Here is a 27,518-nt window from a genome sequence, read left to right as displayed (position 1 = left end):
AGCTGAAACTGTAAAGTGAGACTGTTCAGGATAAACTTTATGGACTTGTTTTTAAAGAATTGGATTGGTAAGTTCTGAAACAATTTAAATTTATAAAATACATGATTTTTAGATACCTACTGAATAAGTAGTTAAGCTTGAGAGATTACATAAATTATTATAATTTTATTTAGTTAAAATAGGTTTAATATTTCTCGAAGTTTGCGACATATTGGAAACTAAAAATATTCGAAGTATTCGAGGTATTTTGCAGCCAGCATTCTTGAAATATGTAGTTTATCGGTTTAGTTTTCTGTTTATTATCCTCGTAGATACATTGTTTATTTACATCATTAAATTACCATAATTTACGGAAACTTGTAAATGTATCTAGTCAAAGAATTTAATTGCAGTACCATTTCGTACCTTGTCACAGTGACAATAAATATGGTAAATAAAAATCAAAACACACATTTTTAAAAAAGTCGCTGAACTTGTTGGTCAGGTTGAGGAGTACAGCCTACAGCAGGCGTGGCTCACTCCGCGATTTCGTCGCTTCGCTACATGTACCTACAAGTACAAGCGGTCCACACCAATGTTGGTGTCTAGCCATAGTAGTTGCCGCGCACCGCTACGGAACGACCGCCAGCTCGCGCTTGCGCCACCTAGCGGTCATATCTGTCGTAATAGACGCGTTTTGTTAGAGAGTGAATCTTCTCTACCTAGTACTATTATTTATTCTGTACCTACTGTTTAATTTTATTGCTCCTGTTGTAGGCACCACCCTGTATACCTATTGTGGTTCGATGCTGATAGATGTGATTACACCCTAAGCCGTAGAGAGGGCGCGCAGTGTTGCCAAATCGTACCTTTTAGTACGGTTTTGCGTACTATTTTGGATCCTTGCGTACCTTTTTTGTACGCAGCGTACATCGTACTAAATTCGTACCTTTTGAAGTACGATAGTTTTTAAAAAATTTTTTCGGTATGTTGGTTAATTCGGGGCAAAATTTCTAATTTCAAAATAATGGCCAACATAAAAAAGTACCATGTACATGTAGGTAGGTACTATAAGGAAATTAAAATTAAAGACAATATACGTCCAAACAATGTAGGTACTTACGTAATTACAAGTAGCAGTTGCAGTCGGCAGTTGTGTCTTAACAAAACTCAGATATAGTCAAAATTCGGTCGGCCATTAATTATTCATGTATATCAATTTAACTTTGTTTATGTTAAAATGTATTTACTGAGAGAAATACTTAAAACAAATGAGTTTAAAATACTTAGTTCTTTTTTTTATTGCAAATTGCAAGCGTAAAATGATAGCAAAATGTAGGCAAACGCTGATGCTGTTTTATAATACTATAACCTTTTTGAATCTGAGGGCCTACCGAGAAAACCGAAATAAGCAAATTTTACTCCAATGAAGGCGTAATTAGAGTGACAGACAAAGATGCCCGCAATTTGCGAACTTTGATTTTCGCGGTTATAGCCCTGAGGGCCAACCGCGAACCACTTCTGACTTGTGGCCTCTCTGTCCCACTTATGAATTCGTACGTAAGTGTGACAGGGAGGCGGGCAACACGTCGAAGGTGGTTCGCGGTAGGCCCTCAGGACTATTCAAGTTATAGCTGGTCAACCAAATCTTGTCAGTAAAAAAAGGCGCGAAATTCAAATTTTCTATGGGACGATATCCCTTTGCGCCTACATTTTTCAAATTTGCCGCCTTTTTCTACTGTCAAGATCTGGTTGACCAAGTATATTTTACGACTCTTCTTTTTCCAAACAGGGCTATAACCGCGAAAATCGATGTTCACAAATTGCGGGCATCTGTCTCTGTCACTCTAATTACGCCTTCATTGGAGTAAAAGAGAAAGATCCCCGCATGTTGCGAATTTAGAATTTCGCGGAAGGCCCCCAGATTCTTCAGAAATATTGTTTCTGTAAGAAATTTATCCTAAAAAAAAATCCGTACTTTTTTTACCCAAATCGTACCTTTTTTGACGTACGTACGTACAAAAGCTGGAAGCGCTCTGGCAACACTGAGGGCGCGTGCCTCGGCATTGATTGATCGAAGAGTTTATTGTTTACAGAGGATCTAATACGGCGAAAACCGAAATTCGCAAATTGCGAGGATCTTTCTCTTTTACTCCAATGAGGCGTAATTAGAGTGACAGAGTAAAGTAAAATGCCAGCAATTTGCGAACTACTATTTTCGCGGTTATAGCCGATCCTTAGAATAACGTTGTCGATGCGCAAAGATCGTACATTTTATTATTTTCATTTCATAAATCAGAACCCCTAGTGTTTCATTCGATATTATATAGCGTGACGCGCGTTCGCGTTTGCGTTACAATTATTAAACAAATCACGAAATTTTATAGAGTCAACCACACAATTTTATAGAAATTTGACGTTTAAAATAACACTTGCACAGTCTGTGCTATCAAAATCGCTGCCGTCGAGTTAGCTTGGTCCATAGCCTAGGAATCCTCTAGACTGAGTTTAGAGCAATTATTTTGTTTTACGAAGGTAGAGAGAGGGCAATAGAGAGTACTCTCTCCAGGCGGGTGTTATGCCTGGGGACCGAAGTCCACTGAGAGATAGTCAGAAGGAGTATATATAGTAATTGACATTTGAAACTCCGTAAGTGCGATGTAGGTTTCTCATAGAAATAGAATGCGACAATTACAAGTCTCTGAGGTTTCTACCTCACTAACGCCATCTGTTAGAATTATGTGGCAAAGTCGTCGACAGTGACAGCTGGAGGAGACGCCACATCTTCATGAAACCGATGCTGCCAAAAATACGGGGGTGCGGGGGGACGAGGCGAGCGAATCCCGTGCCGTGATTGGTCTGTTCAAAGACACGGACCAATCACGGCACGGGATTGACTCGAAGATGGAGTAAAACTACCGTATAAGTGGCAGAGGGGGTAGCGTTACTATGCTCAGTCTAGAGGATGTCTTGTCTGTGGCTTGGTCTGACTCCGGACTCCAGGCTAATATTGTTTATAATTAAGTCGTATGTTAGTAAAATCTGTACAATTTCGTTGATTATTAAGACTGTCTCTACTAATTATGGGATTAACAATATCCTTGTTGCATAATTAAAGCCTTTTCTTACATAATCGTCGTAATTGATAGTAATTACCTACTTCATATGCACAGATTATATCCAATAGACCCTGTGAGAGATTATACTATACTAGCGACCCGCCCCGGCTACGCACGGGTTACACAAAATCTTAACAAATTATATACCTAAACATTCCTCAAGAATCACTCTATTGATAGGCGAAAACCGCATGAAAATCCGTTTAGTAGTTTTTGAGTTTATCGCGAACATACAGACAGATAGACAGACGCGGCAGGGGACTTTGTTTTATAATATGTATTGATGATGTATTTCAGGTCAATTCGAACGTACACTGACATGGATAATTGATTAAATAATTAAATTAACAGGTAATTGTACATTAATAAAGAAATAAACTAACTTAACTAAATAAAACTAAATTAAAACTAAAAACTAATACTAAATAAAATTAAAATAAATCTAAAAAATTGGACCCCTTTGGCATGGTGCCGAAGACGCTGGCAGCATTTCACCGCTGTATAGCGAGGCTAATACGCTGCGCGAGAAAGCTGCCACCAGTGAGGTCGATCAGTCTTTTTGCTAGGTCTTTAAAAAGTTGTAGGGCACTAGGACATTAGTATGACATCTAACTTATGGCATTCAGTTATCGTGCATTTCGCGCGTACTTGTCCGTACACGTATAGGTGCGAGAGAAACACAACATTCAAATATCACTCTCATATCAGTGTACCTAATTCCTACAGTAACTTTGGCATAAAATAATATTCAAACCTGTGGTCGGACATAAATTTGTAGGCCCCTGTTTTCTTTTTGTCATCCTTTGTATTAATACTGTATACGTAGTAGGTACCTATCACGAATTAACATACTTGTAATTATAGTTTCGCAAGCCATTTACGTCAGTAAAAAACACGCGGGAAAAATGTAGGTGCGATGGGAATTTGAATTTCGCGCCTTTTTCTACTGACCGAGTGGGTTTGGCAGAGTATAGAATTGGGTCTACGTGGGCCGCTAGTCTAATAATATCCAGTGTTAAGTAATCTGTGGTCAGATGTATCGTGATATCGTGGCATCGCTTCCGGTTCCTTATTATACCTACTTATACAATACATACTTCGTAATAATTCATTGCCAAGTCTTCATTTGGATCGTTAATAAAAAATAAAGCACATTAGATTCTAGCTAATGATTGTTCACAAGCTGATGAGACAGTCGCATTTTATCCACAAGAGTGGCAAAGTAATTTGATGCAAATGTTGTATGGTTACCTTACGTTAGCTGATAGAATTGACTTGTAAGTGGGGATTTTGATTGATAAATAAAGTAGGTATTGAACAACGCTAGTATGAATTTGATTTTGTTTTACGTTTTTACAGTGTGTGAACATTTTTAGGGTTCCGTAGCCAAATGGCAAAAAACGGAACCCTTATAGATTCGTCATGTCTGTCTGTCTGTCCGTCTGTCCGTCTGTCCGTCTGTCCGTCTGTCTGTCCGTCCGTATGTCACAGCCACTTTTCTCCGAAACTATAAGAACTATACTGTTGAAACTTGGTAAGTAGATGTATTCTGTGAACCGCATTAAGATTTTCACACAAAAATAGAAAAAAAACAATAAATTTTTGGGGTTCCCCATACTTCGAACTGAAACTCAAAAATTTTTTTTTCATCAAACCCATACGTGTGGGGTATCTATGGATAGGTCTTCAAAAATGATATTGAGGTTTCTAATATCATTTTTTTCTAAACTGAATAGTTTGCGCGAGAGACACTTCCAAAGTGATAAAATGTGTGTCCCCCCCCCTGTAACTTCTAAAATAAGAGAATGATAAAACTAAAACTATATATGACTAAAAATATATGATGTACATTACCATGTAAACTTCCACCAAAAATTGGTTTGAACGAGATCTAGTAAGTAGTTTTTTTTTATACGTCATAAATCGCCTAAATACGGAACCCTTCATGGGCGAGTCCGACTCGCACTTGGCCGCTTTTTAAATTTTGCAATTTTTCGCTTGCTCGGGTATCAATATTAGCACGAGCGATTAAACAACAACTTTGCTCCCTTATAGAACAAATAGCTATTATTGTACATGGTAATCGCTAGTACATCAATTTCAAATTCGTTGTGCCATTGGCAACTTAAGGTTAACTTTCCTCTTAAGGTTCACCAGCGCCCTTTATATTTGGCCAAGGGCGTCAAGAGACATTTGAGAGGCAAGTACTCGCCTGAGACAAAACAACTGGCCCACTCGACTTACATGCACACAGTACTTAAGTGGAGCATTCTAATCGAAGAGGTTACGACACAGAATAAGTAATAGCTAGGGTTTGCACGACGGATCCGAAATGTATGGGAATATCCGCGGATCCTCATCCAGATCCAGATCCGGATAATTTCATACATTTCGGATCCGGATTGCAAACCCTAGTAATAGCACTACCGTACAGAAAGGACACTTCCTACAAAACCGAAGTTTGACAGCGATTCAGGGTCGAATCATGATATTTCCAACTTACGGCACTATCCTTTTCGGCTATTTAGGGTTGTCAAAATTTAAGTGATTATCTTATCTGTGGACGTGCACGCAAAGGGACGTCAAGTTGTGTCAACCCTAATAATTGCTCGGAGCAGTTTTGAGCCGAACGGAGCCGAGTTTGCACGAATTCAGGAGTGTCTCCCCACTGGTTACGAGTCACGAGACGTAATTTTTACGTAATACTGTAGTACTGATGTATCAGTGGCAAACAAGCTACGGCCCGCCTGACTGATGGTAAGCAGTATCCGTGGCATATGGACGCCTGTAACTTTAGAGGTGTTACATGCGCGTTGCCGACCCTAACACTCCACTCCACCCTCGTTGAGCTCTGGCAACCTTACTCACCGGCAGGAACACAACACTATAAGTAGGGTCTAGTATTACTTGGCTGCTGTTTTCTATAAGGTGGAGGTACACATACTTGCTCTGCTCTAGACCTGAAGTAACATCCGCTGTGCTGTGCCCTACCATACGTCGTAATACCTATTATCTATTCAATAAGTCTAAAGCGAGGAGTAAACTAGAACTTGCATGCAGTTTACATTACATTGCCAACTACCAAGGTAAACTGCATTGAAAACTTTGATTAGATACCGCAATGTAATGAAAATTGCATGCAAATTCTTGCTTGTCTAAAGGGGCTGATTATCAGTCCGGACATCAGCCTGTCAGTTAGAACAAAAAGTTGACAGTTCCGAACAACTGACAGGCTGATATCGTCCGGCGGACTGATAATCAGTGGGGCCCTTTAGACTAGCAAGACCTTGCATGCAATTTTAATTACAGTTTACCTTAGCAGTCGGCAATGCAATTGTAAATTGCATGCTAGTCTTAACCTAGCTTTTTGTCAGCAAACACGCCTCGTTGCAAAAACAAACAATCTTGTCAACTATTACGTATTACACACGCGATCTGACTGACAATGGGGCGTCGACCAGAATTAATAATTAGCACTTAGTTGTTGGCATGCTATACGCACGCTCATCTGTAACACTTTCTCTGCGCGTAACTATTATGTCATGGTGGAGCGTCGATGAGTTGATGACATTACTGTACTAAATTGAGGTAATGTTGAATTGATCTAGGACTAATTTTAATTTTTAACAAGCAGAAACGTCTGCGAACGATGCTATTAAGATTAAAATGAAGTTTAAAGTGGAAAAATTACTGTCTTCAAGTCTGAGTTGTCGTCAAGTCTCACCCAAGACATAATTTTTCCACTTTTAAATTTATTCTAAGTTTGATCTTGGACTGTAGGTACGTGAAAAACAAAATAATGGTTGATGGATAAAATGTTACAGTACGGAAGATAAAAACAAGAGTCCATTGAGAATCAAATACAATTATAAACCCAATATCGCAGACTAAAGGCTTATTGATTCAGTTTTAGAATTTTAATAATTCACTTCACTTTATACATTTAATAAATAAAACTGCGAGGATTAAATAATGGCAAATTTATGAAAAACTAATGAAGTATATATAAAGTATATCTTGGGCCTTATAATATAGGATTAGTTTAGGTGACTGTAATATGGGAATGTTTTATTAAATGCAATCTCATTCTTTTCAAATAGTTTTCTATAACAACATTTTGCGTTTAAAGCTAGTTCTTATCATAAATAAATAAACATAAACTCGTGTAAAGTTTATGAACTGCAAATGGTAATAGTGTGACACGTGGTATGATAATGTTATGTAAATAATGCTATTATATAATATTAATGTGTCGTCACAGATTACTTCAACTAGATCCCATCAAAAACATTACATGTAAAAAGGTGCCAGTCTCGCACCGCTTTTACTACAAAAAAGTTTTGAGATATAATGTGAAACCAAGTCGGTTATTTTAATCTGTGCCAGGGGGTGTTAAAACCGTATCAATAAGATATCTTTAATTTGTAATACGTATAAAGACTTGGCCATCGCACGGCTGCATGCATAATGACATAAGGATCATCGACACCTATTAAAAATAATTCTAATTGAACATAACGCTAGCGCTAATTGCAGTTTGATCATTATTACACATATTTACGAGTACGGTACGAGTAAAGCATTATGTGCGATTGCCAAGTCATTATATGTATTACAAATTAAAGATATCTTATTGATACGGTTTTAACACCCCCCGGCACTGATTAAAATAACCGACTTGGTTTCACATTATATCTCAAAACTTTTTTGTAGTAAATGCGGTGCGAGACTGGCACCTTTTTACATGTAATGTTTTTGATGGGATCTCATCTCTTTTTGTAGACAGTCCTTCTTTTCGGGTACTCATACCCATACTATGTATACACATATCATATTTAAACACATCTTCATTCATGCTCACATCGTACATCGTTGTGTACCTTTACTTTACCTACTATTTGTAGGAACTGCAACAGTGACTTTGTAATATCATATATTTATATAGGATTACAAACTTACTTATGCAGTTCTTAGATCTTTAAAACGTGACTGATATTGCAATATTTTTAGGTTTTCTATGGCTTGATAAGCTAAAAACTACTTATGTTTAAAATTTGAAACTTGTGGGTAAGCTAGAAGTATGAGATCGAGAATGATGATCGGCGAGTGTATAAGTGTGTCAGTGTCGAAACTAAGGAACTTTGACGTACAATAATTCTTAAACTACAAGTTCAGATTTAATGTTTTTGAGAATGTATCTTAAGCATGTTAAGCCCTATATGTCACTGAAAATTCAGGGTTCTAGCTTCAGCCAGCACAAAAATACAGGACGTCGAAAATGGCCTGAATCGCTTCCAGAAAAGGATGGTACGGCCGTGCCTCTTTGTTTTGCGCGACTTGGCGGGGGCACTGCCGTGCCCCCAGATAGATTATAAATTAAAAGTGGAAAAATTAAGTGACTCGGGCGAGGCTCAAACTCGCGACTCTAAATCACTAGCCCATCGCTCTGCTAACTGAGCTACCGAGACGTCACGCGAGTTGAGTTAGCAGTTTTTAAATATTTATACTATTATAATAATCAACAAAGAATACAAAAAAATGAAACGAAGGGTCATAGATATATGGCTAATATATATTAAACTGTGTATTTTTTTTTGGTAATGTCACCACCAAGGGAGGAAAATGGTCGTCCACTATCATTTTAATCCATTCTGTAGCTCCTAATTCAATTTGTACGGAGCAGATGTTATGTCTGGTTTTTCTCTACTATTACTGTTATCTTGTATATTTCTCATTTCTATAGATCAGCGGTCGGCAACCTTTTAGCAGCCAAGGGCCACATAGTAGTTAACGAAGTTGACGCGGGCCGCACTTTGTTAATATTTATGATTTTATCAGACATTGTCGTTTGTCAATATTACATACAAAATAGCCAGGGAGGCTCGCGGGCCGCAAGTGACAGGTTCACGGGCTGCATGCGGCCCGCGGGCCGCGGATTGCCGACCGCTGCTATAGGTCAATGATTGGTCGAGGCGGCACTCAAAGGCCCAGTAACACCCCAATAATAATTAACTACTTACTATTATTAATTATTACTATCCAAGATCATTTTAATATCGGTTTGCTGACAATGTATGAATACACGTTCGCATTAAGCTTGCCAGTTGCGATGGCCATGAAATTATTGAGTGGGGTAAATCGAGTTTGGCTGGAGCTCACTTGATTGTCGGGGTAAGTTCGTTAGTCTAACATGGTCTAACTGCGAACGTTCAGGGTCTAGGTCGCTAAGGGACTTATTAGATTTTGAGTGCACACTTCGAGACTTCAACTTTTGTTACTGTGACAAGTCACGCGCCCATAATTATACTTATTGCTGTATGAGATAGGAACAGGTGGGTCAATTCATCTAGGGAACAAAGCCAATTATTTTATGTGGCCACTGGTTTCGTGGTCAGGACGTTAGCCGCGTAAGCTGAAGACGCGGGTTCGATTCCCGCCTCGGCCACCGGTGGACTTGGTCACTTTATTTCTGTATGATATCTATTTCAATTTATAGGCGGGTCATGTACGAAATTCCTCGTGATCCGCGTCCTTTGTTTACTATTGATGCTGACTGTACACATTTATTATAACTAATACTCTTTGTCTACCTCATCAGATATCGAATTAATTTAGCCCCACGATTCCCCTATTAACAACCTAATGAAATTTCCTTTTCCTTCACAGCAATAATTCATACCCATTTACTGTGTCCTCTATTAACTAAAGGAAATCTTGACACGCAGCGTGCCAGGCCAAGTTCAAGAAAAATTAACCGGCGACGCAGTTAGCCGTGTGTTATTTTACACTAAACATTTGGAGTAGCAATGTTCAAGTTGCAGAAGATTCTCAAAATTTCTGAAAACTTTCATAAGAAAATTTTCATGCAGTTTTCCACTCAGAAAGTTGCTGCCGGCCTAGCCAAGCTGACAATCGCTATCGCTTCGACAACGAAATGCTTTGTGTCTCTCTATCACTCTTCCATACACAGTGACAGTTGCGTTTCGATCGCTACGGAGCGTAAGCGATTGGTTCGATCGCTACGGAGCGTAAGCGATTGGTACGTTGGCTACGCGGCCTGTTCAGATTAGGAATTATTACCTACTCAATGTTATTAACTTTTGACGACTGTTTCATTTAACATTTACGTCACTCATAGGCGTATATTTCAAGTGTCATAAAAATCGTAAGTAACCTAAAGAAGTTTTGGCAATAAACGCGCAGAAAAAATTCCCAGAATTTTTCATGAGAACTTTGCAGTTTTTGAAATTTATCTTTGGAACATTGCTAATTTGGAGCTATTTTCACCCCTTACCCTTCATCATAACTTATTTAACATAAACACATTAATTTCGCTAAGGCTAACTATTAAAACTCCACATTTTATATGTATTTTGATCTGTTAATTTTTAGGGAATTGCCTGGGTAGCAATTGAAGTGTATTCAAATGTTATATTAGAATGATACAGACGAACTGAATAATTCGCCGAATATTCGATTCCCATTCATTACGTAACAGTCAAAATGGCAGCCAAGGTCTACAGTTTTTAGTTTTTGTCAGTGAAGTTTTTTGGACTTGGCTATCATTTCACATTTATGTTTTTGACGGGATGTCATTATACCTGAAAGTAATTAACATAATTGGATACCTTAATGACCCTTAAGAATGTTTAAATGAACTCTTCAGGTTCCAGCGTAATTTAATATTATCCTATTTCAACTTAGAATCGGTACTTATACTTGACACTATATAGGCAGTTACTGGCGAATTACCCTACATTTAATAATAATCGTCACGCCATAGAGAAAAAAATACATAGAGTACTCACTCCATACATCAGTTTTAGTACCGAAAAGACTATTAGCATCTAGCATCGAGTAACGGAACTATCAGTACTAGTCTGCTACATCTATTGTCAAGTAGCAGTACTGATAGTTCCGCTACTCGATACTAGATGTAGACACTGAAATTAATAGTCTGAACTGATATTGTATGGAGTGAGCACTCTTGTCATACTATATTGCTCTATGGTCACGCTAAAGAATGTACACTAGGGGCTCTGAATATGATAAGGTAAGTAAATTATTGTACGTGTATTGTTCATAATTTATTCAATGTCCTATCAATTGGACTGTCCTGAAAAAATAGGCAAGTATTTTTTCCTTCCATGAGCAAAAGGAGCGGACTACGACTATATTTTTAATCCGGCAAGCAAATTTTGTTACAAGAAACTTTTTTTTTTCTTTTTTCGTTTTTCTTTTTTTTTTGTATTATGAAGGCGGAAAATTGGAAAAATGTAGGCGTGAAGTGTAGATGCACTCACACTATCGTTGCATCTCAATCTACGTCGCCAGTTAGATTGTTGTATGATCTTTTGTGCTCTTGTTAGAATCTCAATGAAGATCACCTTGGGCTATACCAGGCTATACACCTGTTAACAATCAAAATGCATGTGGCTATTGACCAATTATTCACCAACTATAACAACCACAATTTTTCATGAATAGTAGATTGTACAACAAGGGCATAAAGTGACCCATTTTTACCCGAGGCAATTTTTGGTCTGAGTGAAGACCAAAATAGTAGACGAGGGTAAAAATGGACATTTATGCCCTTGTTGTACACTCTGCTGTTCACTTCGGTTGCGAGGAAAATAAAACACATTTTTCACGGCAATTTACACCACGAAATTGTCGTAAAGCGAAAGAACATAATACATAACCAATTCCCGCCAACTAACTTTTTAATTTTTTTTTAATTTTCAACATGTTATCAGAGTTTCAGCCAGCTTGGTTTTCTGCCAAGTCAAACATTTCGGAGCATTTTTGAACGATAATCTACTAAATTTAATAAAATACGGATAATAAATACGGATTTCTAATAAATTGTAGCAAAAATAAAATAATATAACAAGTTTTGTCATCTACAGAATTTTATTGCTCAGTAAAATTGTGCATTGGCTGTTGAAACCGATTACCTTAGTCTTAGAAGAAAATTTTACTTTTATGCTCTAGAGCATAAAATGCGATTTTATGTCGTCTACGCACGACATAAAGGTGCACTTTTTGAGCATGAGAAGTGAAAACATACTTAAGTACCTACTTTTCTGTAGGGTTCTTTTTGTTATTAGGCATGTTACGATGATGCTACCCCCGATTTATTTGTGTTCCAATATTGGCTACATTATCAACTGATATTTGATGGGATGTGGGCTTCCGTGGACGAATTGTTAGAACAAACAAACGACACACTGATCTTCAATGGACCTTATCTCATTGAAATACGGTCTACTTTCAGTTCACTGTGGACGATGGTATTCATCAATATCAATTTACGCTTGTTTAATAAAAACATTCATTTTTTGGGGAAGAGGCAATGTTTTTTTTGGAGGGCGAGGGACTACGTAAACATTCACATTGTGTCGAAAATAAGCGCACATGAAAAACCAGAATTGTACAGGATGTTTTATAAACATTAGCCATATCATATGTTACGAAGTGAAACAAATTAAAAGTGATAAACTTAGAAACATATTAAAAGTGTATTAGATTAGAACAAATTAAATTATTTTCAGAAAATATTTTAATTAGTTTTTATTTCAAGTAGACACACTACTATATGGCTATACACGAATGGCTCAGGCACCTGCCGCGATAGCAGAGGACGCTGGTTCGATTCCAGCCTGGGGCACTGGAGGCCTTGGTCACTTTTTCTTAGTAAGTATATGACATTTATTCAAAGTTTATATTAAAAGTGATACACTAAAGAAACTTTTTCTTTACTGTATGATATCTAATTCAGTTTATAACTTATATACCTATGTATGACTAAGTATTACCTATTTAAAAAAACACAAAACAAAATATTTCATAAAACAATTTGACTTGTACCCTAGTTGAAAATTAAAAGTGGAATATTCAATGTCTTGGGTGGGACTTGAACCCATGATCATCGCATAATATCATCGTTCACTGATTTTTCTGCTTGATACAAAATTAATTTCGTACATTAATGTATAGTTTAAGTTTTAAACAATTTTCTTCACTTTGTTATATTCAAGTTAGTTTAGACGGACTGCATGAATTTCGTAGTTTGTCGCAGGTCAGAGGGCCTACCGTGGACCACGTTCGAAGTGTTGCCTCCCTGTCACACATGTACGAATTTACAAGTGCGACAGAGAGGCAACACGAAGCCCCTCAGTCAGTGCATCTTATAAGAGAAACTTCACATCCACTTTATAAAGTCAATAAGCCAATATTTAAAGTGAAGTGAATCACGTACTTCATTGTTATAAACAGGATAAAACAATATTTTCTTATCTTTACGATAACATTATTTATTGTTTAAAGTAGAGATGCCACGAATATTCGGCAACTATTCGGTATTCGGCCTATTCGGCCACTTTGCCGAATATTCGGTATTCGGACGAAAGTTGCCTACTATTCGGCCGAATACCGAATATCTGTTGCCCCTAATTAAAAAGAAAAATTACACAATAAAAATACCAAAAATTAGGTATATTTAATATTTAAAAAGTATTATTGGAAAGGTGTTAAGTAAATAGGAAGACCCTTTTTTAAGCATTTGTTGATTATGAATTATGAAATATTTTATTTTTATCATGGGTCTGATTTGATTGACTCTAACTACATTCATTAGTTCTGTTTTACAATAAAAATATCTTAGCAAACGTTGTGCTTTGTTGGCGAACAGTTTTCATAATAATTGTGACTCACAATGTTCGCATCTCATGCCGAATATTCGGTCGCCGAATATTCGGTATTCAGCTGAGAGAGTGGCCGAATATTCGGTATTTATTCGGTATTCAGCCAAAACCACTATTCGGGGCATCTCTAGTTTAAAGTCTTCCGACATATTATTACGAGATCATTTAGGAATATAACTTTGATTCTAATTAAAAAAATTGTATTAATTAACTTTATCTGCGTAGAATGATGATTTCCTCGATAATAACTATTTATTTGTGTCCTTCTTCGGGACGTTTGAGTACGTACCGATTTATTTCCATATCCAATAACTTACATTTAAATCGTTTATAAGCAGTTTAAGCTTGAAGACGTAACAGAGAGACATACAGTTTCTTTCGAATTTATTATATTTTTGTAGGGATTGTGTAAAAAACCCTTTATTTCACTGTCACATAATTCATGTATATGTAAACACTCAGATGCTTTCACAGCAACTATACTTTCAGTTATAAAGTATAAGTACCTACTTATATTGCCAAATGGAAAAACATAGCGAGTACTTTTTCCTCTTAGGGATAAAGTCAAGATATGTCACTTTACTGCATAAACATTTTATGACTCGGTACATTTACTTCGCTTTGGTAAAGTACAAAAAGTACTGAGGTTGACTGAGGTAGCAGGACTTATTCCACTTTTCCTTTTATTTCTAAGCATATGTACCGTAAAATGGGGTGAGTAGGGACAAAACTGACATTCAAACCTCGATATAACTTTATTTTTACATGTGGCAATTTTTTATACATAATAAATGTTCCGGTCGTTAGTATTTTTATAATTAGTTTAGTATATAAGCAGTTACAAGTTTTTTTATAATTTTGTGTAGCTCGATTTCATAACTTCACTACATAGTATAAAACAAAGTCGCTTCCCGCTGTCTGTCTGTCTGTATGTATGCTTAGATCTTTAAAACTACGCAATGGATTTAGATGCGGTTTTTTTAATAGATAGAGTGATTCAAGAGGAAGGTTTGTGTATAATTTGTTAACCCGTACGAAGCCGGGGCGGGTCGCTAGTTAAAGATAAACACGAAATATAAGGAAATCCCAGCTCACCCCGTAGTTGGGGTGAGGAGGTATAATTTCCTACTAACGTGAGTTTTGAAAATTATTGGATCGACACTTTGGGATTATGCACATTATAATAGCTTGATTTGTTATTAGAAAACCAACTCACCCCTCTGTCATACCTTCTCTCCCCATTCATAAGTTCATAACCCAACTGCCCTCGTAAACCCTATACTCACCCCGTTTACGGTATGTATAAATATCGTTGGTACTTCTTACTTTACATTACAAACTATTATAATGTTATTCGCTACTACATTGTGGTATTTACTTTTATCATTTATCTAATTATTAGCAGATTACACAGTGAAGGCTTAATTATCTGATAGTGCAATCTTAATCTTATTTTATCCAATATTAAATTCAGTGTGGCGGGGCATCGGCCACGGCGGGTGGTTTTTTTTTTATTATTGGCTTGGTAAGTTATATAAATTTTATTTCTAGTCTTAGTTTACAATATAACCTTAACAGGACTACATAAAACATTATTACAACTAAAGAAAAGGGTAAAGATTAAAACTAAAACTAAACTTATAAATAAACAACTGGCTCCAACTCAGTGCCTTGTGGTAAGGTGCCTTGAAGTCTGGCGGCGTTGCGAGTGCGAGTAGTTCTTTAAAAGTAATATTTGTTATAGGTATTTAAAGAGTATGGGGGAAAAAGTCGGGATACATTTTTTTCTCTTTTTCTGGTCAATGGTTCATATTTCAGGAAACACTTATATGTATACCTATATTATGGGTACTAGTAGTTAGATACGGTATGATCGAGTTTACAATTGTTTTATTGATTTTTACGTCCATTTTACCCACGTCCTTTTGGTTTGTTTTGGTTTTAAGATACATTTGTTATCAAAAGGCGTTATTCAAGAAGAAAACGTCAGAATACTCAGAATGATTTGCAATTTCCTTTGAGTTTGCGGGTTTACTGTTACTTATTCCAATTTTTAGTAAGTTAAGGGACTTTTTTTCGTAGTAATGAGAGATTTATTTTAATTATTTCAATTAAGTAGGTGCTTTGTAGAAGGGGATAAGTTCTTAACTCTAAGTCTAAATACCTAGTTATTTACTAAATATATTTCCATAACATCTTGTTTTCATTGACGCTATATTATAAAGATTACTTTTGCAATTCTACATCACCAAGCCTACGTTAGTTCAGTAGAAAAGTAAAAAAAAAACTAAATACATAGTTGAACGTTCAAATTTATCATGTTGAAGAAATGAACCTTATTACTGAAATGTAACGTCTAATTTAGAACTTGATGCTATGTATAAGAAAAATGCGGCATTCGCTTACAATATTCGCCTTTTCTGACCGTCCTAAATCATTTATTAAATAAATCTTGAAACGAAGGGTTTGGCTTCTGGTATACACTTTTTGCTTTTTTTGCCTGATGAATGATGATGAATTGACAATATTGTTCTAGAAACTTGACTACAATTTACTAATACAACTTTGGGAACAAATCAAATTATTTTATTAAATATTTTATGATTTTTAAGTAGTCGCATAAGTACATATATAAATTAAGAACTAATACATCATCTGTGAAAATTTCAATTGTCTAGCTAGCTATCACGGTTCATAAGTTACAGCCTGTAGACAGACAGACGGACAGACGTACAGACAGACAGACAGACGGATAGACAGACAGACAGACAGACAGACAGACGGACAGCGGAGTCTTAGTAATAGGGTTCCGTTTTTGCACTTTTTACCCTTTGGGCACGGAACCCTAAAAAAGTGACTAAGCACTCCAGTGGCGGAGGCCTAGATCCCGACTATAATCCCATTCGAGTTGAACGGGAAAGGCGGAAGCCGCCGTGCTGCCGTTGCGGTGCCAATGCGTTTCCGGTTTTAATATTTTCTTATTTAGACTGCACAAAACAATGTTGTCGCATGTTTTAATATAAAAAAATGTGAGTGATTTTTTCGTCGTCGTTCCAATTTTACAGTACACCACGCCCTAGTGCGGTAATTACCAAAATACGTGCCTATGTCTAAAATTTAATGGGCCATATGTACTGTAAAACGTTGTACAATACACGTGCGAAAAGGTAATTTCCTACTTTTCGCACTTGTATCGTAATGTTCTATTACATGCATGTAGCCCATTGTGATTTAAAATTTTCAGGCATGATTATTTGCTAATTATGTGATTAAGCGCTGTAGTCAACAAAGAGGCCAATTCGAACGTACACTGACATCAGAATGATATCTAAATGATATAATTTAGTTATCGTACGTCTCGCTCGTGCCCATACACGGACGGACCCATAAGCGAAATGCATTATAACTAACTGATTCAGTTCAGATGATAGTGTACGTTTGAATTGACCAGAAATATCTAGTTAATTATGAATCTAACAAGACGATAATTGTTTAAGCCCTGTCCAGACGAGGACAATTTTTCGCCAATCTGATTAAATTGTCCGATCAGATCAGGACGTGCGGAACAAACGCCAATTTGGCTCGCCGAATTCGACCGCCGATTATGACTGATACTATAGTATACCGATAAAATGGGGTGCGGACGCCAGAATACCAATTTGTGACGCTAGTATTTGAAATTAGGGGCATATTTATTTTAATTTAGAGCGGTCAAATATCACCATAAATTTAAAATTGGTGAAAGTGGACAAATTGGTGTTTGCGTCCGCACCGCCTGATTTGATCCGACAATTTAATCAGATTGGCGAAAAATTGCTCTCGTCTGGACAGGCCTTTAGCGCGTTAATTTTGTTAAAACGTGGCTACGTACACGCTCGTTTTAGCATAATTAACGGAATATCTCATGTGATTAGGTAAGTGTAATTAATTACACTTATCTAATTTGTATGCATTACCAATTACAATGTGATTGTAAATGCGTAAACCAAGATGGCGCTAATCGCAGTTTTCGTCGTATTGCATGACTTTTTTTAAAAACGAAAGTAAAAACCGGATTTCCGATATTTCGATATTGGCGTAAACATTGGTATTCCGGTTGTTCATGAATACGGATTTCCGGTATTCACGGTGTTCAGTACTCTAGTGGAACTCTATATATATATATATATATACATAGTATCAGATTTTAAGGTCTATTATTGTATCTTCAACAGTATAGATTATGTGTTGTAACAGAAATAGTGTGGGATCCGTTTAAGGGCATATATTCAGTGGTATCGTGTTCTGAAAAAAAAATTGATGCGAAAAAATTTTGGCTTTTGTTTGGAGGGTTGGCCGACTTAATCGTGATTTTTTTTAATCTTGACCGGTACAGGTTAAGGCTCCGTTAACGATTTTAGGGCCAAAATGTAAAATTGATAGATTTAGTCGTTGAAATTGTACTCCTTTTGTTACGTAAATATCTAAATAACAAGTATTGGTTTCTATTAACACGTCTTCTCATCTTGCCTTTTAATAATCAGGTCCCAAGCGTGCGTCACCGGAAATATATGACGAGAAGGGGCAGTTTTTAAAAATTCATCAAAAAATTATAGTCATAAATTATAAAAATGATGTATAAGAACAGTTTCAGGAAATGTTGTAGATTGTTTAAGTATCAAAACTACGTTGAAATTAAGTCGATTTTCACGAAAAATGTTCACTTGTTTTGAAGTAATTTCTGGTGAAAATTGATTTCGTCTAACTTTCATTTACTCTTGTTCAATATCATATAACAAAAATGTAGTCTATGAAAGTTGGAGTACAGGATATGTGTAATACAAAATTACCATTTTTAGCAGTCCAAACTTTACGAAATTTACAAATAAGATCGACTAAATCAGTGCTTTACGCGCGTTTACCTAAACGTCCATCAGAAAAAAAATCATTACTAATTTAGTGAGTCAGTTTTCAAAAAAATGATCTGTACAAATGCAAGATAAGAAGACGTGCTAATAGATACCAGTACTTCTTGTTTCTATTACGTAACAAAAGGTGGACAATTTCATCGACTCAATCTATCAATTTTACATTTTTGCGACTAAAATCGATACCGCCGGCCTCTAGGCCTAATTATGTATCCGTTGCATGAACTACTTACAACTTAATTATTTCTAACCAGCCCAAAGATAAACAGAATTTACTGCCCTAGAATACTAAAACGATTATATTGTTAATTATTTTATGGCAACAATTGATACTCTGATAGCCGGTTGATATGAATTGATAATAGATAATAATTGCGCTATGATAATGATAAAAAAAAATTATAAATATTTCTGATTAGTTTTGCGATATAATACAGGGCTGTATTATAGGTACACGAAATCATACCCCGGGGTTTATGCTCATAAGGCATCTCGCTCGCACTTAAGAGCCCATCAACGTGCACACTAGCGCCAACTGCTAAATAATCGTGATTATTTTAATTTAACGAAATATATATAAAAAAGGGGGCCGCTACGTACTGCATCTTGTATTAGTACCTTTTGAATACATCAAACTAGTTTCTATGTTGCTGGATTAGTCAATCAGTGATCTCAAAACAAACACGGCCGTTTTAACTTTGGAAGCATAGATTGACGAATCCAGCAACATAGAAACTCGTTTGATATATTCAAAAGGGTCAATTTCACCAAACGAGCATTTTTGTCTAATTCCCATGGAATTTTGAAATACCAACATTACACAAAAAAAAATATGCTGATAATTTGATAAAAAATATAATAAACATTAATTTTCTTATGGGGTAAAAATATTCATAAAACTATAAAAGTTATTTCAATTTAAAATTTTGGTCAGGGCACGGGAATTAGTGTGTCCATGGGAATTAGATTTTACTAGCACGGAAATTAGAACATGGCACAGGAATTGTTTTCTTAGCTTATTTTGGTAGTTAAAACTATTATTTATGTATATTTTAATCTACAATAATATACTTCAACCATACTGAAGCGGCATCGAACATATTTATCTACTTTAATTTTAGTTTCGGACGACAAATCTACGAAAGTATGATACACTAAAAACTACGTATTTGACTAATAGTTTCCTTGATTTTAATGGCAACTAATCTCTCTTTCTTAGTAAAATATATATATTTCAAAACAATACTTTGAGTAGTTGCGTAAACATGTCCGCCTTACATACAAAACTATTCATTAAAAAGTGTCATTATGTATCTGCATGTAGATAGGTACAAGGTGTATGATCTGCTTTATGGCCGTATAGGAAATGATACTAAGAAATAAATAGGGGCACAGAGAGAAGAAGTTATTGTGTAAGTTAATCTGAAGAAATCGAATATGCTGCCTTCATAAATTCATAACACAAACAATTGTTTAACCACATATGAGGTAAGGTGGGGTAATACTATCACCGGGGTAAGACTATCACAGACAGACAGACATGACGAATCCATAAGGGTTCCGTTTTTTGCCATTTGGCTACGGAACCCTAATAAGGTATCTAATAGTATTACGGTTTTAATACCCCCCTGGCATTGTCTAAAATAACCGACTTGGTTTCACATTACATCTCAAAACTTTTTTTGTAGTAGAAGAACTGCGTTGCGAGACTTGCATCTTTTTACATGTAATGTTTTTGATAGGATCCCATCTCTTTTTGTAGGCTGTCCTTCTTTTCAGGTAATCATACCCATACCATACTGATACTATGTATACACATATCATAACTATATACATCTTTATTCATACTCACATCGTACATTGTAGTGTACCTTTACTTTCCCTACTAATTGTAAGAACTAAAAGGTAAATTTGTTATCGCATATATTTCTATAGGATTACAAACTTATTTATGCAGTTATTAGATCTTTAGAACGTGACTAATATTGCAGTATTATTAGATTTTTATTGGCTTAAAAAGCTTAAACCTAATTACGTTTCAAATTTGGAACTTGTGGGTATGCTAGAAGTACCTTAGAATAATGATGATCGTGAGTGATTGTGTCAGTGACAAAACTAAGGGATTTTAAAGTGCATTAATTCTTAGATTACATGTTCAAATTAAATGTTATTTTGACCGTGCCACTTTGTTTTGCTCGACTTGGCGGCGGCACTGCCGTGTCCCCAGATCCTTTGTCCTTCCCCGGGCCTCAAACTATCTCCATGCCAAATATCATCAACATGATATTGGTTCAGCGGTTTAAGCGTGACGAGATAACAGACAGACAGACAGAGATACTTTCGCATTTATAATATAGTAAGAATAGGATATATTTAATTTTTCTTGTATTAGAAAAGCTAATTTATAACAACTAATCTATTAAACGAGCAATTCTTGTATATATTTCGGGGATCTCGGAAACGGCTCTAACGATTTCGATGAAATTTTATCATATATGAGGGTTTTCTGGGGTGAAAAATCTATCTAGGTAGGTGTTATCTCTGGAAAAACGCGCATTTTTGAGTTTTTAGGTAGGTAGGTACCTATATGTTTTCCAAGCAAAGCTCGGTCTCCCAGATATTTAAACTTTATACGGCATACGCTGTCAGCTGTCAAATTTACAAAAACAAAACATTGAAAATGTGATTCATTTTGTTTCATGTAACCTTAGGTACAGGTATTATAATATGTAATAATTCCAGAAATAGTTTTATGTTTATATAATATTTTAATGTTATAATATGATCAATGAATAAGGTAAGGTGGGGCAAGACTAACAGTACAAGGATTCCATACAAGTGATAGTCTTACCCCGGTGTCGTCTTACCCCACCTTACCTTACGTATTAAAATTGCCCGGGTTATTCGGGTCGATCCTGTATGTAAGTACTATAGTACTTATACTAAAAAACTATTCACAGATTTTTGTGCATTCTTTAAGATTTCCTTAAATGTAAAATAGAAAGATATACGTCGTATTATTATTACATATAATATATATTCAATGCCAATATATATAAGTAATAATAATATGACGTAAACATTGCCAATTAACTTACAGTGCCCCCAATAAAAGATTTGTTGACAATATATGTAATACTTTCTAATTCCCGTGCCACTTAATCAGCTGTTTTAGGTAAATTTGTTATGGGAATTAGGGCACGGAAATTAGAATTCGTAATAAAAAAATTCGCCAAAAATTTAAATCGTGTTTGACCAAACTGTTATGTTATCGCTTACATAAAGATACATAAAGGGCTCCTAAATATGACAATTGCTATTGAAAAGCTATGTGGAAAATAAAATTTATAAGGGGCATCGAAATTAGAAAAAAATTGTCGCCCACCCGGATTCCGAAATACTTACGCGATTTGCTCGAACACGCCGCGGCTTGACTTACATCCGCTTGCTTTGAGAGACAGCCGAATACTGCCAGTACAGGTGAGGCGGGACACGAGGCGGTTCAAATACAAACGTCGGCTGTCAGAGCCCTTTGAGTTTTGCCGACGAAATTTTACTCGCGCGCTCGGACAAAATTTAAACATCGATCACGAGTTATTTACCACAATGAAGTTAATAGTATATGTGCTCAGTGATAGTAAATATCATCTAGTTTAAATATTTGACACTAAATTAGTGATACTAATGTAGAATTTTTCGTAGGATTTTTCATTATGCTCAAAAGTAGATTCCGGACAGGGCACGGGAGTAGTAATTTGAGCCTTTAGGTATTTTTATGTGTACTCTAAAAACCAACTAATCAGTGAATTCATATGGAACTCGGTGTGAAAGTGTGACTTCTTTATGTAAAAAAAAATTGGTAAGTATTGTCTGATGCTAACCCGCGATTTTCATCACGGACAGAAAAAAAATCGTGTTCAGAAATTGACCCAAAAGGTACTTTAATACATGATACAGTCCGTAACGGCCCCCTTTTTAGGGTTCCGTAGCCAAATGGCAAAAAACGGAACCCTTATAGATTCGTCATGTCTGTCTGTCCGTCTGTCTGTCCGTCTGTCTGTCCGTCTGTCTGTCCGTCCGTATGTCACAGCCACTTTTCTCCGAAACTATAAGAACTATACTGTTGAAACTTGGTAAGTAGATGTATTCTGTGAACCGCATTAAGATTTTCACACAAAAATAGAAAAAAAACAATAAATTTTTGGGGTTCCCCATACTTCGAACTGAAACTCAAAATTTTTTTTTTCATCAAACCCATACGTGTGGGGTATCTATGGATAGGTCTTCAAAAATGATATTGAGGTTCCTAATATCATTTTTTTCTAAACTGAATAGTTTGCGCGAGAGACACTTCCAAAGTGGTAAAATGTGTGTCCCCCCCCCCCTAACTTCTAAAATAAGAGAATGATAAAACTAAAAAAAATATATGATGTACATTACCATGTAAACTTCCACCGAAAATTGGTTTGAACGAGATCTAGCAAGTAGTTTTTTTTTAATACGTCATAAATCGCCTAAATACGGAACCCTTCATGGGCGAGTCCGACTCGCACTTGGCCGCTTTTTTAAATATCGTTCGTTAAATTTAAATAATCACGATTATTTAGCAGTGGCACTAGTGTGCACGTTGATGGGCTCTTAATGATGCGCGTGAGATGCCTCATGACATGACTCAAGGTCGTATCAAAATAGAATCAAAACCTTATTCAATTTTTAAAACGGAACTAGCCTCCGTTCCACTGAAATATAGGGCGGATTTGCGGTAAATATTATTTTTCCTCGATTGGTTTTCTTATTTCGCTGGGGAATGTGTTTCTTGTTACAAAAGCTTAGGATTACGGTGAAGCGTGAACGATAATCCGAAATAAAAAAGGTAGGAAGTTGGGAGGTATGTACATCGAATAGGTTATTTGACTGTATTTAAAATAAATTATTTTACACCATGCACGATATAAAGCACCAGAAGATTTATAGAGAAACGTAGACAGCAGTTATTTTTAGACACAATTTCTATTTTAAAATCCGTATAAAACTATAAAGAGTAGGCTATTTGAATGTGACGTCACATGCTAGTGTTTCATGTTAATTCCATAGCAGCAAAATCGTTTTGATAGTTCGAAAAAGGAAACTGATTTGACTAGTAGTCAAATACCCAATTGCAAAAGTGGGATTAGTTCTGTGAGTATTGACTAGTGACAATGTATCGCTGGCTAGTCTCTTATTCTCTGAACAATATAGTCGCGTCAAGATCATTATGAACACCTGGGCCGCTTAGCGACTTCTGCTGACGACTGTACCTACTTAGTTAAACAAGCAACGGGTTGCACTCTGGGAGTGCCGGCAGAAGTGAAAACTCAATGACATTGTAACCGATAAGCACAGAAATATCTACATTTCACCCGAGCGAAGCAGGGTTTTCATCTAGTATATTTATAAAGTACTCACTCATTTCCTTTCGCTATTTTACACAGACAGTCAAGCCATCATCAGTCACAGTCGCAGTCGTGTGAATAAATACGCATGTATCCTTATATATTTGTATCATTCAAACGCTTTTTTAACGCGCGTTGAAAAAGCTGCCATGCGAATAGGGCCTTACGCTTGTTTAAATTGCTTGTTTAAACGCTTGTTTGGTCATGATATTTTGAGTTTTATTCACCAGTACTAGAGTTCACTTTTATTAGCGATTTCATCAAGATGTAGCTTTATTGAATTATGTCATTGAGTGGTCCTTACGGTCCTTACGCTCTCGAGTTTATAATTTTTTCCCCACCTCAAAAAGTGCCCAGCGCCGCTAAAGAAGTTTCACTTCAAAAATCCCTATATGAAAACCATCTTGCATTCGGTTTGTAGCGTGAGTGACATTCTACAAACGAGCAGGGGCCTGTTTCTCCAAAGCTTGTAACTTGTAATACAAGTGGAAGTTTCCTTTCTAAGTAAAGCTGTCAAAAAGTGACATCCGCTTGTATTACAAGTTACAAGCTTTTGAGAAACGGGCCCCAGCTTTCAAACTTGTAGAAATGTCATATGTCAGGTCCCAGAACACTAGTAAACTATTCACGAGCAGCTGTCAAAATTGCAGAAATGTCACATGTCAGGTGCCAGAGCACGAAATGGGTTAACATGTAAACTATTCATGACTTTAGAGCTGCAGTGTTCGACCAGAGACAGTTGAATAATAGAGACTGTTAGTGTCGATACAAACATTAATCTTGGTGGAGCTACGGATTTACTGAGTACATAATATAATTTTATTTTATTCTATAGACCTTTTTAGCACGAAAATAAACGTAAACTAAAACATAAAACTACAAATAAATTTAAATTAACACGAACTAGACTTATCTATAAAATCCCCAATTATAAAAAGATATACTTCGGACCATCAGATTTATCAGGCAAATGTATTCAAAAAAACGACGAAGCGCTTCGAGAAAAGGTAGCTAGTGCCCTTGCGCTTCGCTTTGCTCGTCTTGGCGGGGGCACTACCGTGCCCCCAGATACCTACTGGGTAGGAACAGGAACATATTCGTATTAACTGTTTTGTCTTCAGTTACCGCGATAATTACTCATGAAATAAAACTATTAAAACAGATATTCGCGTATAATGAATGTATACTACATCCCGACGATTGGAACCCTTTACACTCTTTACAGCGTTCGTGGTCAACGAGTGAAGCTAACGTAAACCAAACTATTTATAATTATTTATGATTTAATCAATAAATATCTCAATCTCAATCTCAAAACAGGCGTTTTTGTATGAGACCGAGTGCAGCAAGTATTGAGCAACCGAAGTTACGGGACTCACAACACACAAAATTACGCTCGTCTTGTTGTGTATCTGTGGTTCAGTATGCTATGCTATCTGTGGTCCTGTGTCAAGACATGGAAGTTTTAATAAAGAGTCACTCTTACAATATAAAAGTGTATTATTTAAATAAAACACGTCTGGCTTCAACCTTGCCCTGATACCGCTAAGGTTGAAAACTCTAAATTGCTTGCCAAGTGGCATCATCGATTACGAGAAAAGTTACTTCTAACGGGCATCTGTTCTTATTATTTATGTGTCTCTGTTCCGACCTAGATCCCTCTGAACCTGAACTAGGGTTGCCAACCGTACTATATTATATAGTATTGTACTATATTTTGGCTCTCTGTACTATATAATTTTGGAAAAATATATAGTACGCTAAAATACTATATTTCCGATTAGGTAAACGTATTTTACACTTGTGTTTAGTATTTTATCTAAAAGTACTATATTTTTTTGAAATTACTATATTTTTGATGCCTTATTCTGGAAAATACTATATTCCACCAAAAATAGTTGGCAACCCTACTCTGAACCGCAAAACTAGCATGAACTGTTATAATATTTAGAGCTACATCACACTAATGATGTTGATGTTGTTCCATTCGCTTACCGAACAGGCGAGTCCAGTGGGCCTACCACCAGTTTGGCAATGACATAAACGCTATCAAGAACGTAACTTACTCTCTATGCATCTCGCTCGTACTCGCATATTAGCGCGAGCGAGATGTATAGAAAGTAAATTACGTAGAGACGTTAGCGTTTATGTCAGTCTTGACACTAGCAGTGGCTCGTCATGGTACCTACGGGTACAGTTGGCCTGAGATGGTCGCGTCAATAATTATGAATGCATGACTCCATCAATTTAAATTTTCTGAAACTGAATCCACAAATAGGTAGGTACAATTCTAAATGTGGCTTTCCATAATAATCAATTAATCATACATCAGGGTTTTCGGTGCGGGAATGATTTCGTGTATTTATAACTTTGTTTATTGTAAAATAATTACCAAACTATGGATTAAACGTAGGTAGTAAGGTCCAAATGTGCTTAGAAATGTTAAATTAGTATCGTTTTTTACAGTTTTTACCTGTTATAGTAGTAAAGTAGTATTAGTAAACTCTTTATTGTACAAAAAGACATATTAAAAATAACATAAAATAACATACAATACAAAGTAAGAAGTACAAAGGCGAACTTATCCCTTTGAGGGATCTCTTCCAGTTAACCTTTGAGTAGATGAGAGGAGAAAGTGAAAAGAGGGTGACAAATGCAGCAAAATGTACAACAAGGTACCAGAAAGATAAAGGATATAAATACATACAAAATGTATAGGATAAACATACATATATTACACAAAAAGGAATGGGGAAAATACACTAAAAATTGGAAAGAATTAGAAAAATATAAAGCAACTATACAATAGAAATATAGACAAATTAATCAGTTATTTGGCTAGTGTAAAACATTCCCGCACCGAAAAGAAAAGAAAAGAACAGCATGGTTAGCATTACGTTAGTGGGATGGTGCAAGTGCCACTTGGACTCGCTAGCTAGTTATGAGAACACCCAATTCTCAACGTCAAGTAGTGTTGAAGAGCTAATAGAAAATGCATGAAACAAGCAACTGAGCTGAGTCAAGGGGTTTAAGAGGAAAAGGGATGGCTGATGCTTCCCCATAAAGATAAAGATAAAGATAAAGACAAAAGATAGTTTATTCAAGTAAGTAGGCATATTACAATGCGCTTATGAACGTCAAATAAAGCTATAAGTACCGGCTCCAACCCTACACCTCAGCCTCGAGAAAATTTAAATCCCCTCTCAATTGGAGGAGGGTATCCCAATATACAAACTAACGTAGAACTTTTATCAAGGAAATTCATACAAACGTAGACCCCATTTTCCTCTCTGGATATTGACAATTGACATAATGGAAAATATTTTTCCATAATTTGATGTAGGTATATTAACCATAGCTAATATAACTATGCCC

The 27,518-nt window shown here is 36.1% G+C and overlaps 1 protein-coding gene across 1 annotated transcript in view; it reads left to right on the top strand.

The window, feature by feature from the left end:
* The window catches only part of LOC134662754 (venom dipeptidyl peptidase 4-like), a 54,725-nt gene continuing 27,207 nt past the window's right edge, over positions 1 to 27,518 (top strand). The window contains exon 1 of the mRNA XM_063519041.1: positions 1 to 67. The gene's annotated coding sequence lies outside the window, so the exon portion shown is untranslated. The remainder of the gene's footprint in view (positions 68 to 27,518) is intronic.

Source organism: Cydia amplana, chromosome 3, assembly GCF_948474715.1.
Source record: "Cydia amplana chromosome 3, ilCydAmpl1.1, whole genome shotgun sequence".
NCBI lineage: Eukaryota > Metazoa > Arthropoda > Insecta > Lepidoptera > Tortricidae > Cydia > Cydia amplana.
Note: the sequence above shows the minus strand (reverse complement) of the source record. Positions and strands in the feature narration are given on the sequence as shown.